The sequence below is a fragment of the Rousettus aegyptiacus genome, unplaced genomic scaffold (assembly GCF_014176215.1).
Source record: "Rousettus aegyptiacus isolate mRouAeg1 unplaced genomic scaffold, mRouAeg1.p scaffold_m13_p_1, whole genome shotgun sequence".
Classification (NCBI taxonomy): domain Eukaryota; kingdom Metazoa; phylum Chordata; class Mammalia; order Chiroptera; family Pteropodidae; genus Rousettus; species Rousettus aegyptiacus.
Genome location: NW_023416284.1, coordinates 17,059,407 through 17,069,279, shown reverse-complemented (window position 1 = coordinate 17,069,279; position 9,873 = coordinate 17,059,407). Strand labels below are relative to the sequence as shown.

General features: G+C 47.6%; 1 long non-coding RNA gene across 1 annotated transcript; it reads left to right on the top strand.

Annotated features, from left to right (window-relative positions):
• Positions 1 to 7,607: 7,607 nt before the first annotated feature.
• Positions 7,608 to 9,530, top strand: LOC107503582. The gene is made up of 3 exons (XR_001595253.2): positions 7,608 to 7,741; positions 8,021 to 8,113; positions 9,342 to 9,530. It is a non-coding gene; the product is annotated as an uncharacterized LOC107503582 (long non-coding RNA).
• The last annotated feature ends 343 nt before the right edge of the window (positions 9,531 to 9,873 follow it).

Genomic DNA, 9,873 nt, shown 5'->3' with positions numbered 1-9,873 from the left:
CTTAGAGCAGAGCCCGGCACATTCAGTAAATATTTGTTGAATCTGTGGATGAAATGAGACATTACATGTAAGGTGCTTAGCATGGCACACCTGGGTTCCCTTCCCTTCCCTTCCTTTCCCTTCCCTTCCCTTCCTTTCCCTTCCCTTTTCTTCCTTTCTCTTCCTTTCGCTCAGACATATTCACTCTTTTCTTATACCTCACCCCACAACCAAGAATATCTCCCATATGACCAAGTGGATTCCTTCTCTCATGCCCCCCTTTCTCACCCATTTCTACTCTTTCTTCTCTAGGTGGCCTTTACATTCGGCTGTTGATCTGGAGTGTGACATGTCTTCTCCATTAGACAATGGTTCCCTATGCAGGAACTTTGGAAACTGTGGTTCGGCCTCACTCTGGCTCTCTCCTTTCCAAGGACTCAGCCTGTGGAGCTACCCACAGGGACCACTGTGTCATTTCCTCACTCTGGTAAAGAATTCCAGTCTTATTCCCCTTCTCTGTCAGTAAGTCCCTCCTTCAGTCTAACTGAAATCATCCTTGCTACAATAAAGAATGAGTTTCCTCTTAGTTCCCTAGGGCTCCTGAGAGTAGTTGGGCCAATTTTTTCTGTCATCTTTTGTTGGTTGTCAGGGACATGGAGTCTCCAGGTCAGGCTCTCAGGCAGAGCCACGCTGACCAGATGCTTGGCAGGAAAGATTTCTCCTTTATTTAGCTCAGAAGACCTCAGTGGGTCCTGCAGGGTCATTAAGTCTCCAGGACTGTTGTCTATCAGGTGGTTGAGAACCAGGCACAAGGTATGATGGGTACTGTAGTAGTAGTTAATGAACCTGGATGATGGGAGAGATTGACACCTGTGACCTTGACCACCTCACTCCCTCCTCCCCTTCTTAGTTCATCCATTCATTCATTTAGCCTTTCAGAGTAAAAGTCAGGAGCACCAACTATATACCAGACACCCAGTTCTTACATTCTCTAATCTCTCTTTCCCTGTCTTTAAAATGGGACTAATAGTACCCTACTACTTCTATGGCCATCATAAAGATTAAATGCGCTAATATATATAAAGTCTTTAGCATAATACTTGACTCATTGTAAATACTTAATAAACATGTTGTTTTTCAATTTAATCAACACTGAGAGATGCCAGCTCTGGACCAGGCTCTCAAGGGTGTAGTGGGAAATGCAGATATAGAAACAGATATTAATAAAAGCAGGTCAATTCAACAAGGCGTTTGGGGACAAGGTGGACCTGGTACTCTGCTGGGGGACCTTAGGGAAGGCACACCCTCTCTGGTCCTGCCAAGGAGAAGACAGGAGTTAGGACGGAGACTGATGCCTAAAAATAAGGTGAGACAGGAGTAAGGACTTGGGGTTGAGCCAGTGGACTCTGCCTTCCAAGCTGCCAGCTCCTCTGAGTGTGACTTTGGGCAAGCCCCACCCCAAACCTCAGTTCCTCCTCTGAACAGTAGAATCATCACATGAGGTGGCAAGGTAGTTGTGAAGATTCAAGAAGAGAACAGATGGCAAACTTGAGGTGCTGAGCCCTTATGTGAGAGCAGTGCCAGCCCCGGCCCGCCTGAGGTTGCGGAGGAATTTCGTCCATGGCAGGGAGGACATAGAGCTGAAAGCTGGGAGGTCTGCCTTGCTGCTGTAGCTCCTCTCATGCTGGTGGCTATAGCGTTTGAAGAGGCTGAAGACCCAGTACTTGCCATGCCCCAAGAAGTCTGTTATGGGGTTCACTGGATGTGGTACTGAACCTCAGGCTAAGGACTCACATGCAGGCACATCTGAGGTCGGGGGGTACAAGGGCCCCCTGGGATATTACATCTGCTACTATCCTGGGCCAGTGGGGACTGGATAGACAGTACAGGGCTTCAGCCCTGCTCGGTAAATGAGTCGCTACATTCTTGGACAAGTAACTCAGGCTCCCTGAGCTTCAGTCTCCCCATCTATCAAATAAGGGCAATGAGATTGACCTGGAGAGTCTTTCAGAATTGACTAGTCCTATTCTCCAGCTTGTCGTGGTCCATTCCTTAATCCCCTTGCCCTTCTCATGGCCCTGGTGAAGTTATAAGTGAGGCGGTTTCTGCCACTTTGCTTAGTCTCTCCTTTAGACTGGAGGATCCTGAGGGCAGAGCTTTGTCTCTTCCTTCAAACTGGAAGGTGGGGCTATGTCCCTTCCACATGCTCCAAATGTTGGTATTCTCTAACATTTACTGTACACAGTGATACAATACAACAGGCTCTTCGCACACATCATCTCTGTTCATTATAGAACATCGATTTTATGAATGTACCCATTTTACAGATAAAGAGACTGAAGAGGCTTAAGGAGTTTAAGTGACTTGTTCAAAGTTACCCAGCCAGTAGACAGAGGAGTCGGGATTTGTTTAGAGGCCCATGTCAGGGTTATGAAAGGAAGACAGTGTTTGGGTAAACGCTGAGCCAAACCCCAGCTTTTTTACTCATTCACTAGCTGTGTGACCACAGGCGAGTCTGGAGTGCTCTGGCCTGTTTCCGTATCCTTATAACAGGACCAATGACTCTACTTCACAGGGAGATAATACATGCAGATGTCTGAACAGGGCCTGGCACACGGTAAGTGCTCAATAAAGGGTGTTGCCTCTTCCCTTCCTTCTTTCCCTCCTCTGGGAGGGCCTCCAGGCCTGGGCATACTCCAGGCCAGGCTGAGCTAGCTGTCTCAGAGGCAATATTTGTGTCCCGTCCTCCCACACTGATAAGGCCTGGAGGACTGCTGCCCCCACCCAGGGTCTCTCCATTCTCAGGCAGCCTTAGTCCACTGGGGCAGAGGGGTTAGGCGGTAGTATGGGGGTAGTCTCCAGTCCGATGGAGACACAGTCCAATTAGAGAGGAGAGATACCGGTCCAGACCTGACAGTGAGTGAGAAACCACAGCATTGTGCCACCTCATTGCACGAGGTTTGTGGCTGGGGTGTGGACACAGGAGGCAGACTTGTTTGTGCTCTGGCAGGGAGGTTATCTGGAGCTCTGTCCTACGTTGAGTAAACTGCTGGGGTCACTCACCTTTCGGAGGGCGGAACATGTCATGTGGACAGCAGCTGGGGAAGCTGGCATAGTCCAGCTGCTACTTGTTGAAGAGAAAGCCCCATAGGCAGCTAAAGCTATGCATGGTAGAGCAAACAGGAATTGTCCCCTGGGGACCCAAGGCCACCCAGAGTTGGTGCATGTTCTTCTACACACTGCCTGTTGACATCCTCTCCAGCACTGAGCACTCCTGGACCCCAAGGGCCTCAGATCGCATAGGCTGCAGGAGACACCAGGAAACACTGAGGCAGAGTAGATTCCTCCTCCCCAACAGACTCCCATAGTCAGGAATAAGCAAGCCCCCCACCAAAGCAGGAAGGACTGCAGGTAGACTGCAAAGAGAACCCTGGAAGCAGAGGGCTCTGTGCTCAGCAATGCTCCCTACTTCAACCGGGAGTCCCACTCTTGGGAGAGGGCTGCTGAGGAGGGGGAGAAAGTCCCGCCGGAAGCAGAGGGATGGCCACGTTGACCTGACCCTTATCTGGAAGCCCTAGCATTCAGGCAGGATATTGCACCAGGAATGGATCTTCCTTGGTGCCACCGACTTGGAGGCAACAGCAGACATTGTCCCCCAAGGCCAGAATCACTTTGTAGCCCATACTGAAGGACTGTTAACGGCTGACCTGGAAGGTGAGGACCTGCTCTGGGAATAGGAAAGAACATGAGGCTGGACTCCCAGGGACCCTACCTTCAGAATCTTTGGATTGCAGACCCAGGGCTGAAGGGGGCTCTCAGCCTCCAAGGCCCAACACCATCCCAACTACCATTTTCACTCACCTCTGAAATTTTCCAACCTCCCTGTAAAAGACTTCAGCCCCATCTGAAGTACTCCTGTTCCCTCTGAAATAATCTAGTCTCCCCCAGAAGACTTTAGCCTTCTCCATAATATTGCAGCCTCCCTCTGAAATTCTCTAGATTCTCTTCACTCAATACTCTAGCAACTTCTGAAATAACCCAGCCTCAGTGAATTCTGTAGCCCCCACTGTACACTGCTGCAGTCATCTCTGAAGTACTCCAGCCCCTGCTCCACCGTTAAACTCTAGCTCAACTTTAAAATGTGTGCTCTAACTTTAACACTGCAGCCCCCTGAAATATGCCAACATCCATAATACTCTGCACCCTACTTTAATACTCCAGCCCTCACTCCCGTTATAGTTCTCCACCCCCAGTGAAAATCTTCCAGCCCCTTTGGTAACACTTTAGCCCCACTCTGACACCCAGCACCTCTGCAATGCTCTCTCCTGCCCCAAAGGAAAGATGGACTCCAAGGCCTGCCCAGAGCATTTTGTAGTAGTATTCAATCCAGCTTCTGCTGGTTCCCATGTCCTCCTGGGCCTCAAACAGCTCCCGGACATTAGCCTAGGGGAGTGTCAATATCCGTGGTGGAAGGAGGCTATGGGATGACTCCACTGGCTTCCTCGAGGTACTCCTAGCCTAGCATAGTCCCCTTCTATAAATCTCCCCACCCCCTAGATAAGAACTCCACTAACAAACATGGTGGTAGTCCCCAAAGGTTGGAGGCAACCAGTCCCTGTGTGGACGCACTTCTGACCTGCTAGGTTGACTTGTAATGAACTCCCCGGCTGGGTCAGCTGCCTAGAGACAGTCCCACAGGCTCAGTCAGCCCCAGTACCTGGCCATTTTCCCCACTGTGTCACTCTGAGAGACACCTGTCCTTTGGCTCCATGGGTAGCTAGACCACGGCCAAGAGAAGCTAGGCCGAAGTATCTAGGTCAAGGCCAAGCTGCCTCTGTTTGAGGACCACAATGACTCAGCAGGGCCTCTGGGTCATCGGGGAGCAAAAGTGGGCCCCCTGAGAAGGGCTTCAGGTGGTGGGGGAACCTTCCTGCCTTGCGTTGTGCTTGTCCAAGTGCCACCTACCAGGTCACCCTTATGTGAGGGTGAATGTAAGCAGAGTCTAGCAAATCCTTGATTGCAAGGTGGCTACATGGGAAGTGATCTTAATTACAGGTTCTGCAAGCAGAAGGAACTGGATTCCCAGCCCAGCTCTGTTGTTACTTAGGCAAATCACTTTCTTTCTCTGAACTACAAGTGGTTTTGCCTTTGGAACAGAGATAACCCTTATCTTGCTCTTTACCAGTTTCCTTCAAAGTTCAAGTGAGATAGTGGTTATAGAATAAATATTTTATTTGGCAAATATCTATTGAGGGTCTACTATATGCCTGTTCTCTGTGACAGAGATTCTAAAAGTCCTGATCAGAGCTCCCTCCCTGGCTCTTGACAGTTTTTTTGTATAACTACTATGTACAAATTACTTTCAAAGCCAACATTTCCTTTACTACTCATCCTAGGAGACAAATATTACTGTTCTGGTTTTATTGTTATAGAAACTAAAGCCTAGAATTGTTAAACCGCTTGCCTGAAATAACACAGCTAGTAACTTGTGGGGCTTAAATTTGAACCATGCCGCCTTTGACATGAAAGAGGTCGGCGTATCGCCCAGTCCTCTTCCACCTCCACCTCTCACACCCTGGTTCTTCTGCTGTGGGGAGATGAGCCAGGTCTGTTCCTAGGGGTCCTGGCATCAGGGGCTCAGTCTGTTTAAACCCTGTCGTCCTGGACAGAGGTCCTCTCAACCTTATTGGCACCAGGAACCGTTGTTCCTATGAGAATCCAATGCCTGATGATTTGAGGTGCAGCTGAGGTGGTGATGCTGGTGCTGGGGAACAGTTAGAGATGAAGCTTTACTCACTTGCCAACTGCTCACCTCCTGCCATGTGGCCCGGTTCCTACCAGGCCACAGACTGGTCTATGGCCCTGGGGTTGGGAACCCCTGCTCCAGGAGTCCCCAGTCTTATAGAGGACAAGAGGACCAGACTCAGAGCAAGACATACGGAGGCTGAGCAGACCTCATAGGCCATCTTGTCTCACCCTGTCTTTGTACAGATCAGGAAGAGTCCCAGAGATGGGCAGACATCTGCTCAAGATCTCACAGACCATCCGAGGCCTTGCCTCTTACCCAGGCGAAGATTTGCCAGCCATAAAAGGCAAAGCCTGTCAAAGGCCCTCTAGTGGTGAAGACAATAAATGCTCAAGGTTCAGAGAAGGAAGAACACGCACCAGGCCTAGAAGGCTGAGCCTGGGCCAAAAAAAAAAAAAAAAAAAAAAAAAGGCTGCCAGCGCGGGAGAGTGGGGCGGGGTGGGGGGTGGGGGGGATGACGACCTCTGTACAAAGGCTTGGTAGTGGGACTTGTGGTATTTATCACCATGGAGGCCCATCCCTGGTTCATACATGAGGTCAGTCCGTGTGGATCTCAGAAGCTTGCTCGCCCTGTTCGTTGTCTGCTGAGACCAACCGTTATGCTACGGAGCTGCTCTAATGATTGTGGTTCTTCCTGTGCCTGAGCTGAAATTCTGCCTGCCTGAGCCTCCACCTGCTGGTGAGAGTTCTGCTATCTGGGCCCCAGAATGAAAGTCATCCCTGGCTCCAGAACCACTGAGGGGGAAGGAGATCTTATTCAGAAGTCTCGTCAATAGGCAATCTAGTTATCCTTCAGAACTGAATCGGATACTCTCTCCTCTGGGAAGTCATCCCTCTCTCCAAGGCAAAGCTTATTTCCTCTTTCATTCCTATTTTCAACTAGTACCTATGAAGTATCTGCTAGGTGCCAGGCACTTGCAAGGTACTGGGTAGATTAAGTAACAAAACCCTTGCCTAGTAGAGCTGAAAGTCTAGGAGGGAGAAAAAACACATCAACTAATTCATGTAATAATAGCTGTTTTTTTTCCCTGAAAAATATCTAACCAAGGTTGACACATTTCATTTGGCAGTGATAGCTTTTTGGTTTCTTTTAACACAACTTTTTAAAGTGACCCAGCCAGTTGTCTTTTAGAACATTCCATATTATTGATGAGTCTAAAGATTCCCTCACAGTGTCATTTACCTTATTCCTCTAAATGTTGTATCTCTTGTCACTGCAAGTTAGGTCAAGAGCAGGGGTAGGCAAACATTTTCTGTCAAGGACCAGAAAGGAAATATTTTTGGCTTTGCAGATCACACAGTTCCTGTTGCAACTACTTGGCTCTGTCACAGTAGCATAAAAGCATACACAATATATAAATGGAGCGTGGCTGTTTCAACACAACTTTATTTATGGACACTGAAATTTGGAGTTAATGTAATTTTCATACATCATGCAATATTATTATTCTCTTGAGTCTTTGAACTATTTAAAAGTGTAAAAACCATTCTTAACTCATGGGCTGCACAAAAACAGGCAGAGGGCCATAGGTGACTCATAGTTTGCTGACATCAGTTATGGGGTTCCCACCAGATCTCCCCATTGAAAAGGAGATACCAGATCAGCCGTACAGTGCGCCTTCAGCACGCCTAAACATTCTGTTCTTTAAAATCTTTCACCTGGTTGTTTTGGCATCTGCTATGCCCTGAATTGTGCCCCCCCATCCCCGCCGCCCCGCGCTGCCCCATTTAGGTGTTGAAGCCCTATATGGAAATAATTAGGTTAAATAAGGTCATAAGGGTGGGGCTCTAATCAGATCAGACAGAAGTCCTAGTAAGAAGGGACACCAAAGAGTCGGTTCTCTCTCTGCTATATGAGGACACATAGAGAAGGCATCTTCTACAAGCCAGGAAGAACGCTCTCACCAGAAACCAGCTCTGCCAGACCTTGATCTGGGACTCCCGGCCTCCGAAACTGTGAGGAATAAATGTTTGTTTTTTGGGCCACCAGTCTATGGGATTTTGTTATGGCAGCCCTAGCTGACAAATACATTGGTATTCTCACCTAAATTGATTATCTAATTGGGGCTGCAAAATGGAGTTTTCCTTCTAGTGTGGTAGATAGCATTTGTCTACAAAGAAAAGTGTTCCCTCATCAACTAGGAATTAACTATAGTTCCTCCCAAAAAAGCAGGATAAATGCTTAATTCTCTAAAGGAAGGTTTCTGTTTTTTCTTTTAAAATGAAAAATTCTAGAACCTGTTTGTATGCTGAGAGGATAATTCTGTGGAGAGGGAGAATTAAATGGTGCAGGAGAGGAAGTTATGGAAAGTATGAAGTCCTCAAAAGGTGAGAGGCTTTGGAGTGTAAATGGGGAAGGGAGAGGAGAGGTAGGAAGTTGAGGGAACAGGAAAATCGGTGTGAACTGGTCAGCTGGGCAGACGCAGAGGTTCAGTTTACTGAGAAATGCCCCAGAGGGTTTCCGGGCCTGATTAGTGTCCTTTTGAGGCTGAGAGTTGTGACCTTATCTGCATGGTAGGTGGTTTTTTCTTCCATGCCCAGAGAAGGTGGATGGTTGGATTACCGCAGGTCTGGGGCTTTCCAGGCAAGTACACTGGAGGGAGAGGAAGGCAAGCAGTGCAGGGTCTTTGCAAAGGAAGGCTAGAAGGAGTGGCAACAGAATCTAAGATGGTTGAAAACAGAAGTGATAGCAAGAGAAGTGATAGCTAGATGGGAAATGGATAGGTTTCAGTGGGCTTGCTGGGCTTTGAGTTTTGGTTTTGGTATCAGTTTTTAGAATTGAATTAAAGGAGCGTGTGAGCACAGGAGGCTGGAAAGATAGCAGAAGATTTTAGCAGCTCCTCATGAGGCTTCTTTGCCCTTTGCCCACCAGTCAGTCACTTATGCCACACAGGGAGCAAGTGCCACATAGAGGACAAGTAGTGGACATGACTCCTATCTAAGCCCCCAGCACCGAGCCTGGCATAGAGTAGTGACAGGGAAGGTTTGAGGTTTGATGAATGAATGATAGCAAATACTTAAATGGTGCCAAACACTAGTCTAACAGCTCATTGATTTCTCCCAAGACTCCTGTGAGGTGGGGTCTACTATTATCCTGTATGGTTGAGGAAACCGAGGCACAAAAAGTAAAATTATTTGTCCAAGGTCACGGAGCTAGGAAGAGGCAGAATTGGTCTACAAACCAGGCAATCTGGACCCAGAGTCTGTGTTCCTAACCACCAGGTTATTCTAAATGGATGAATGAGATTCATAGAATCTCTGTCCTGAGTGATACCAGATATCTTGAGGTCGAGAGATCCAGAGACAATAAACAATGAACTGAGAAACACACCTTCTAGATTGTGACAACTGCCATGAAGGAGACCATTTGGGTACTAAGAGCAAGAAAGAGGGGACTTCCTTAGATGGGGTAGTCAGAGAAGGCTTCTCTGAGGAGGCAGCACTTCAGGGAAAGGATAGGAAGAAGCTAGTACTGTGAAGAGCAAGGAGAAGAGTGTCTTAGGAAGAGGGAATAGCACGTGAGAAGGCCCTAAAACAAAAATTCAATGTATTCTAGGAACTAAAAAGGATTCCAGTGTGGCTGAAAAGGAAGATGGCCCAATGGGACTGGAGAAGTGGGCAGGGGCCAGGCACAGGAGAAGTGGGAGGCCATGGCAAGGCATTTGGATTTTATTATTCTTTATTATTATTGTATTGTATTTTTATTATTCCAAGTAAAATGGGAGGTAAGTCATTAGAGAGTTTTAAGCAATTTGGTCCAATTCCTATTTTAAAATCAGAAGCAGTTTTGTTCTATTCATTTGTTTATCAAGTCATTGATTCTTAAATTTCTTCATTTATTTCTTAGTTCTTACCTTCGATTATTTTTTTATTGAGCTTTCAATTGTTCACCTGTTAATTCCTCTGTACCTTGAATAATTCATGCATTTCTATGCTCAAAGAGTCCATGACTCTGTACCAGACCCAGTCCTTGCCCTTCAGGAAAACATATCTCATACCCCCACATCACAGGAACCAGCAGTCACCAGGCGGAAGGTGCTGCTGAGAGCTGTGCTGGTGAGGGGGGTGATGATGATCAGGGAAGGCTT